Genomic DNA, 9,082 nt, shown 5'->3' with positions numbered 1-9,082 from the left:
ACATTGATTTGAGAACTAAGATTATACTTTTATAATATTGTTTGTTAAGTCAAATTGTAATAAACATTTCTAAAACATATAAACGTAGTTAACCTTTGCGCATTTGCTGGTAATGTGAATTACGACCCCGGAGTATAACCCTAGTTCTCAAATCAATGTAAAAGAAAGAATTTTCCGTGCATATTAAACAGACAATAATGCATCGTGATTTGAAAATTCTCGCATAAAGTGCGCGATTTTTGGCGCACGTGCCAGTTGTGGCACGGATGCGTTTTTTGGCGCACGTGCTAATCAAGTGGTTAAAACATTTAAAATAAAGATTTAAGAAGAATATTTATATAACATTTATTTAACGTTTATTTGACATTAATTAAAACGTTTAAAATAACGTTAATTAATTAAAACGTTTAAAGAAACGTTTATTTAATATTGATTTAATATTTGTATTACATTAATCAAACATTTAAAATAACGATTTAGGAAAAATATTTATATAACATTTTTTTAATGTTTATTTAATATTTATTTAACAATAAAAAAAACATTTAAAATAATATTTAAATAAACATTTCTTTAGTATTGATTTAATATTTATATTACATTAATTATTCATTTTAAAATTATTTATATTAAAATTACGATTTATGAAAAATATTTATGTAACATTTTTAACGTTTATTTAATATTTATTTAATATTAATAAATCGTTTTAATTAATATTTATGAAAATAACCATTTTACATTTATGTAACATTTTTAACGTTTATTTAATATTTATTTAATATTAATAAATCGTTTTAATTAATATTTATGAAAATAACCATTTTACATTTATGTAACATTTTTAACGTTTATTTAATATTTATTTAATATTAATAAATCGTTTTAATTAATATTTATGAAAATAACCATTTTACATTTATGTAACATTTATTTTATATTTAACGCATACTAGAGAGAAATGCTTCCCAAGTAGCAGACTCACGTCAAAATAACGTCAAGAACTAGTCGATTGACGTCAAGTGACTAAATAACGACATCTTTAAGACGTCTTTTTTGTGACGTTTTAAAGACGTTTCTGTATATTCATCAAGTCGTTTTAAAATATCGTCATCGGTCTGTGACATTAGACCGTCATTTTGACGATACTTTCACGACATTTTTGTTCATTCCTTAGTTACTTTTGGTCATGAACTGATCATATTTGGATGTCATTTTGACGTGAGTCTGCTATCTGGTTTCTTTGTTCGACGTTGAAACGATATCGAATTTATATCGTTGTAACGACTTTGATATCGATTCGACATCGTTTCGATCATTTCTCACTGGGTATTTGTTGCAATGGTCTTAATCAGGCCACTTTTCTCATATCTTTTAATGGGTTGTTTGATTGATTGGCTGTAGTTAGCCGTTTTCCGACTTGTCGGTTTCGTGCAGTGTTGGGGCACATTTAGGCCGCATTTAGGTTTTACAATACATCGTTTGTCAGAGTCGAACGTCGAAGTGCAGTTGATAGTCCAATGAAAGAGTTTATTTTTCATAAACAAGTTCTTCTTATTGGACCATCGATTACGTTCCGATATCCGACTTCGACAAACGACATATTGTACTGGCCTTTCCCACGAAACATACGTGCGCGTGCGACAATCTACGCGGCATTCCGTTTCACGTATATGCATCAAGCGACACGGTAGTGTCGCGAGCTAAGTGCAGGCGTAAGCAACGGGCTCGCGGTCGATCGTGTATAATTACGCAACGACCTTAGTTGAACGCAGACATAACGGTCCCGAATTATATGAGTCCGCCAAATAATCTTCTCATTGTTGGATTAAACGTCTTCGTATTTCCGAATATGTCGAGCGAGAAATTCAATCGTCTCGATGACAGGATGGCTGTTGATTTCGATGTTGAGCTCGTCCATCCAATATCCACGCTGTGCGCAGTAGATGATGGCAGGTTACAGTCCACTAGTGTTCCACGTTTCCGGGTTATTAGAATCTTAGTTTAGGAGATAGGAATATGGATTAGTTGGGGATGGTAATAGATAATTTGTGATGACAGGATTTTAGGAGTCGCCTAACGACGTCGACGGGAATACATTGACTAGTGATTTTTCTTTTTACAGAACTAAGTTGCGAAAGTTATTAACCAAATTATTACATTTAAAACATGCAATTACGAAAAATCGAATTATAAATACGCTTCTCGTTGCCGATCGAGGCTTCTGCAGTTTGCTCTCAATTTCGTATTACTAATATCAAAAGAATTCTAATGTTTTATAACGTGTTATGTTTCATAATTGAGTATGAAAATTAAACAGCAAATTATATGAAATATAAACAAAATAAAGCGGAAGAAAACATTAAATATCATATTTTTTTCTAAGATTTTATGGTAAATATGAAACATTATAACTACTTTATGCCTTTTAGTACTGATATTATAAAATATCTTCAAAATTATTAAATTTAATAACAGATTCTTAATTTTACTCATCAAAACGCTATAAAAAAATTCTTTTTTTCAACTGTGTTCAATTGTATGCGCCATCTTTTTAGCGGTGATGGCGATGCATCGGTATCTATTAAAATATATATAACTCGAAATATAAAATCGGATTGGCTAAAACTAACGCAACCGCGTTTTCCGAAACTTATCATATTAAAGATTTTTTTTTAAACGATTACATTTTAATATAGTATGTTAATTTATGTTTAGTACATTCTTTAACGTAAACAATTTCCAGAAATATCTGAAAGCTTTTGAATTTTTTATGAATACGCGCATGTTCAGCGAATGAATTATTCTAAGAAATTTGTATAATACTGAATTTTAAATTTTTGTTATAAATCGAAATGTAATATCATACAATTTATTCTAGTATTTGCATGAGGTGACATTAGATTATTGAAAGACAATAAAAAAGATGAAATAGGGTGAGATGATTCTATGTCTATCGGTTGATTCGCATCTTGATATGATATACATATTATGTATATCATATCATGTATGATATATGATTTTACATTCCATGGACACTTATCGTTTGATGACAGTAGATTTTGAAGTGGTCGTTGTTGATGACAAGTTGAAGACAAGTTTGAACGCATCTCAATGAATCTTAGGTCGTCCTGATTTGTTTTGATAGAAATGTATCAATCCTTGAGATTAAGGTAGACGGATGCCTCCATAATGATTTTACTTCGGATGCTGTAGGCGTTGGAAAATCGATTTTTGTTGCGGGTTTAATATGTGGTGATATTTTCAGCAAGCGTGAACATCTGGTGGTTTTGGCAATTGTTTATAAATAATTGTTATAATGGGGCCTTCTCCATGGACGAAGATCCTAGTGTGCGCAAGCGTCAGAAGATCTAGATAACTGTATATTTGCGACTTTCCTTAAACAAATAATCAGTGTAAGTGTGTGATGCAATGAAAAATCTATTTATACGATAAGTAATGATTCAGGTCTGCAATTATTAAGAAATATTAATGCAAAGAAGTGAACGTCTGAGAATTTCGGTAAGTATCGAGAACAATTATAAAAAGAACTAGACTTTAATGTGAGGACAGGTTGTTGACCTTAAAGAAATAAAATAATCTTAATCTTTTTTAGCGTTAGATCTTATTCTTGCTCGGTAAGTTTACTTATACGTAATCTGTTTGGGTGAACAACTTTAGAAGAATTACGAACGCGGATACGAATGTTGCCATCTCGAAGAACTTCAAGCATTTCGTAGGGACCGGAATATTGGTCGGAAAGCTTGAGAGGTGAGTGCGTTAATAAAAATACGCGGTCTCAAATTTGGAAATTCTGTTTATTAAGACGACGGTCATGATAAGTTTTTTATTTGATTTTTGCCTGTTCCAGATTGTGTTTGGCGGTGATTTGCAAGTCACGGATGCGGGTGAAAAGATTGGTTAGGTAACTGGAGTGAAGAAGTGGTAGGTTGAGTGAAGAAGTATTAGGACAATTGGAAGGCATTCGGATGGTTCGACCAAAGATAAGCTCATGCGGTATAAAGCCAGTACCTTCGTGAACACTGATATTGTACGCGAAGCTGTTATAGTTCTATTATAGAGTCCCAATTTCGTTTCTTGTCAATGAAACATTTTATGTATTCGCAAAGGACGTGGTGAGATTGCTCAAGTGAGCCATTATATTGAGGGTGGAAAGCGGTGGTTCTAAAGTATTTAATTTTAAATTGCTTGGCGATCTCTCGCATTACGCGGCCTGTAAAATTTGTACCTTGATCGACTAAGATAGGACAACCTTTAGGACAACCAAATCGGCAAATGAAATTATTAACGAAGGTGGCGGCGGTTGCCTCAGGTAAAATGAGCTAATAGAATAGCAAGTGAATATTTAGTAAGTAAACCTTGGATTGTGAGAAAGTAAACCTTTTCATTTCGTGTTTTAAGTAAAGGGCCAAGAATGTCGAGAGCAACTTTATCGAAAGCGACATCAGGAGTATCAGTCAGGATCATTGGTTGGCGAGTTTTCAAGCGGATTAATTTTTTTAGTTGACATGTACGACATCGTCGGATATATTCCTGAATTTGAAGTTTTAAGTGATCTCAATAAAATTTAGTTGAATACGACGATAAGTTTTTGTTATGCCTTTGTGTTCACCGAACGCGGAGCTATGATTTTTAGCTACAATTTACGGTCGTTCGTTTTCCAGGAGACACGTAGTGAGACTTGAGCAAATTGAATAATGATAGGTTTTTCAGCAAAGATGTTTACTAGTTTTTCGCGCGTTGCGAACCAGTTAAGGCTCCTAACTCCGGAGCCGAGAACTCCAAATCGATCGTAGAGTCATAATTAGTTTGGTGAGAATCAGAACCTTGTCCAGTGTACCGATTGCGATGGTAAACGCGATGAGGTTCTGTGCTACGACTGGTATGAGTTAGACAAAGACACGAATTTCTGTCTGTTCTTGTCTCACTACCGGCGAGTTGACAATCGCAGCGGCAGGCACACAGCAATGATAGAAACTTTTATCCGCGATTAGCACGGGAGGGGATACGTACATACTCATGCGACCGTGTCCATGAGGTTTATGGACACGGTCGCGTAAGTGGTGCGTATTCCTTCCCGTGCTGATGCATGCTGCTCGCGTATCAAAGTTTCTATCACTATATAGAAGTAAAAAACGCCACTGTCATGTTTATCTGGATTTTCAGGGTCGATTGGTTTTCCAGTAAAAAATGTAAAACTTCAGAACAATAATAAAAAATCTGATGACAGTTTTTTAATATAATGTCTATCACGCATAATTTGCAATAAATCCGATAAAAATTTATGCAGGCAATAATAAATGTCAACATCTTTTCTGCAAAAAGTTTTTTTTCTTCGTCCAAAGATGTTACATTCGGTATAGTCACACGTACGCATGCAAGTAAAATGATTTTGTATTGTATTAGAATGTTATTTGCATAATATAAAGTGTAGTAAAAAGAAATCCATTATTTCTCCAATAGATGGCTTTAGTAATGTGTATCTCGCGTTGTATAAGTGCGATCGGTTTACGCTAGATGGCGTTAGAAAGATAAGATTTCGTAATAAAAAACCTTCTCAGACAGTTTTGTGATTGTTTGACTCAGTATTGTTTGAGCGCGCGTCAAAGATGGACACCAGCAAAGAGAAAATACGCCATATTTTACAGTTTTTCTTTGATAAAGGCGAAAACGCAAGCCAGGCGGCTGAAAATGTGAATAGTGTTTATGGTCCTGATACTGTAACAGTCAATCACGCGCAATTTTGGTTTCGTTGATTCCGTCCCGGTAATTTTGATATCAAAGATGCACCACGCTCTGAAAGGCCAATTGTCGAAAATGTCGATAAAATAATGGAAATCGTCGAGTCCGACCGTCATGTAAGCACTGTTTCGATTGCCCAGGAGCTAAACATTGCACAAAAACCGTTGAATAAGGAACGACTTGAATAAGACTGGATACAAAAAGAAGCTCGATGTATAAGTGCCACACGAGTTAACGCAAAAAAACCTCATGGACCAAATTTCCATCTGCGAATTGCTGCTGAATCGCAACAAAATCGACCCATTTCTGCAGCGGATGGTGACTGGTGATGAAAAGTTACGACAACGTCACTTACGACAACGTCAAGCGAAAACGGTCGTGGTCGAAACGCGGTGAGTCGGCGCAAACGGTGGCCAAGCCAGGATTGACGGTCAGGAAGGCTTTGCTGTGTGTTTGGTGGGATTTGCAGGGAATCATTCACTATGAGCTGCTCCCCTACGGCCAAACTCTTAATTCGGACCTGTATTGTCAACAATTGGACCGTCTGAAGGAATCAATCGTCTAGAAGCGGCCAGCTTTGGCCAATAGGAGAAGAATTGTGTTCCATCAAGGCAACGCCAGGCCACACACATCGATAGTAACTCGCCAGAAGCTCCGGGAGCTTGGTTGGAAGGTTCTTATGCATCGACCTTATAGTCCGGACCTGGCACCAAGTGATTATCACCTGTTCCTGTCTATGGCGAATGATTTTGCTGGTGAAAAATTCGCCTGAAGAGAAGCTTGTGAAAATCGACTGTCCCAGTTTTTTACCAATAGGGACAAGGGTTTCTATGAGAGAGGCATAATGGAATTACCTTCAAAATGACAAGTTATCGAACAAAACGTGCATATTTGACCTAAATCGGATCATTCTAACTATGCTAAATAAAGCCTTCAATTTCATGCAAAAATAATGGATTTCTTTTTACTACACCTTACATAAAAATATATTATAAATATGGGTGTCATTCATCAAGATCGTCAGAAGTCATTGAACGATCAGGCAAAGCATCCAACAACACGGCGTTGTTATGGCAAATCAGCGACGAACGCCACACTGATAATTCTTGCGTGCCATTTATAAATAAAAAGATATTTATAACAAACAGCGCTTGAAATCGCTTAAGTGCACTTGTGAAAAGTTCCGAGTTCTCACTTTTCCGTGTATAAACTATACAAAGCCGTAAAATAAGCCGTGCAATAAGGTCTACTCACGCAAAAAAGCGCATGAGTTAGACAAAGACGGATAATCTTTCTTGTCTCACCACAGGCATTTTTTTGCGAGAGTAGACTTTATTTCACGATTTTGTATAGTCTGTCTTGGGGAAAAGTGAGAACTCGGAACTTTATACAAGTGCACTTAAGCGATTTCAAGTGCTGTTTGCAACTGACTCACGCACTTTCTAGTGTGAATAGGCCCCATTTCACGGCTTATTTTACGGCTTTGCATAGTTTGCCCACGCAAAAAGTGAGAACTCGGTCAAAATATCAAAATCCAATAAGATAGAATGTTCCTTAACGAACAAAACGATTAGATTTTTCCCGGTGTTCTCAAATGCGAGCACGTGGCCACGGCCGAGAGTTAGTTCAGTTAGAGGCGGCATTTTATTTAGTTTTGTAAGGAGCTGAGCACCTCTGTCGACCGTGCGTCTACTGTGGATAACACTACCATGTTATCTCAGTGAGCTAATATGTCGTCTCGACTTTCACGAATGGTGAGAGTCGTAAGATTTAATGGCGATCCTAATGGCTGGGTCGTTTTCGAGTTTGACATCGGTTTCTGATTCTGGATATATTATTTTCTTGGATATATTATTTTCGTTTTGCAATGCGGTACTTTCTAATGGTATGTCGAATTCGTCAGGAAGAGTTTGCTTAGATATTTCGCCTGGAAATGATACTGTCTCTGCGCCGTCGTCCGAGCGCGGATGTGTGTAGGCGAAGGAGGAAGAGACGAAGGAAGAGAGCGCGTTGGAGAATCGGCGGGAAGCTGGGGGGACGGAGCGTCAGCTGAGCGCGCTGTACGACGCTGGACACTACGTTAGAAGATGTGTCAGAAGGCTCAGGAAATTTAGAGGGCCGGTCTGGCGATTCTGGAGGAGTTTCGGGAAGGTTTTTATCGAGAGTTTCGCGAGTCTCGAGAGGCGGAAAGATTTTTGGAAATGTGGGTGTCGGGTTGACTGTTTGATTGCTTCGTAAACGTGAAGCAATTGCAGATTGATCTCGACGAGCGCCGGGAGCGGGTCGCGGAAAGAGACTTATCTTACGCTGTCGCGTGCGCAGCTCGAGTTCGAGGTCAGACGCGCTATCGTCTCACGGCTATTTAACTGTCTCTTTTTCCTGATAAGGAGAACGGTGAGCGACTGTGGGTCAGGGACAGGAAATTTTTCGTAGTCAGCGGATTGAGAGAGTGAAGATAGATAGATATGTGGAATGATTGCAATGTTGGCATCAGAATTAGAATCGAAAGATTCATTGTTATCATTTACCAATCATTGAGACTTCTGTTTCCGGAGCGAGTGCGAGTGACTGGCGATTTTAGCACGAGTGAGAAAAAGAGTGAAGGAGAGTGAAAGAGTGATTGAGAGTGTGAGGTGGGTGAGAGGAGGAGAAAAGTGGAGTGAAAGATAGGTAGGAAAGTGTGGGTGAGGTATGGGAAGGTGAGGAAAGGGAATAAAGAAGGGAGAAAGGAGGCAGGTGTAGAGAGGTTAGAAAGAATAGAGGAGGGAGGGGGGCGGGGGTGAGAAAGGAGAGAAAGGAGCAAAGGAAGAGATATCTGGATAGAAACTAAGTGAAGGAAAGTGTGGCAAGAACAGGAGGAATAGGAAAAGAAATATAGATAAGGGAAGAATAGCCAGTAGGGTTGACTAGGCGAAGAGAAAAAGGAGAAGATAGGCAAGGGAATGAAGAGAGAAATGGAGGAGAAAGGGAAAGATAAAATAATGAAATGAAAGAAGGAGATAATGGGAGATGGAGGAGAGGAGAGCGAAGGGAGTACAAGCTTGGACAAGATGTGGAACAGAAAAAGAGATTCGATAGGAAAGGAGGAAAGGGAAGAGGAGGGGGAGGGAGACTGGTATGTATTTAGAAAAGGAGCTTCAAAGGTCGCCTCAAAAAAGAAAAGAAATTAAGGCGAATGGAGAAGGGAAGAGAGAAGGGGATGAAGAGGGAAGAGAGGAATGGAGGAAGGTGATGATGGAAGGGCTGAGGGAAATAAAAAAGGAGCTAAAGGAAGTAATCAAGGAAGCGGTGAGGAGTCAGGGGAGAGAGATGAGCGAGG

General features: G+C 37.7%; 1 protein-coding gene and 1 long non-coding RNA gene across 3 annotated transcripts in view; both read left to right on the top strand.

Moving 5' to 3' along the window:
- The window catches only part of LOC116850478 (SURP and G-patch domain-containing protein 1-like), a 35,606-nt gene that overhangs the window by 4,374 nt on the left and 22,150 nt on the right, over nt 1-9,082 (top strand). The window lies entirely within an intron of this gene.
- On the top strand, nt 837-4,602 carry LOC116850481. Of its 2 annotated transcripts, XR_004379357.1 has the most exons (4): nt 837-3,771; nt 3,872-4,051; nt 4,131-4,333; nt 4,423-4,602. It is a non-coding gene; the product is annotated as an uncharacterized LOC116850481 (long non-coding RNA). The 2 variants fall into 2 exon arrangements; XR_004379356.1 differs by having other exon boundaries at nt 3,872-4,333.

The sequence above is a fragment of the Odontomachus brunneus genome, unplaced genomic scaffold (genome assembly GCF_010583005.1).
Source record: "Odontomachus brunneus isolate Ranch 3 - 2012 unplaced genomic scaffold, Obru_v1 Obru_scaffold_146, whole genome shotgun sequence".
In the NCBI taxonomy this organism is placed as follows: Eukaryota; Metazoa; Arthropoda; class Insecta; order Hymenoptera; family Formicidae; genus Odontomachus; species Odontomachus brunneus.
Note: the sequence above shows the minus strand (reverse complement) of the source record. Positions and strands in the feature narration are given on the sequence as shown.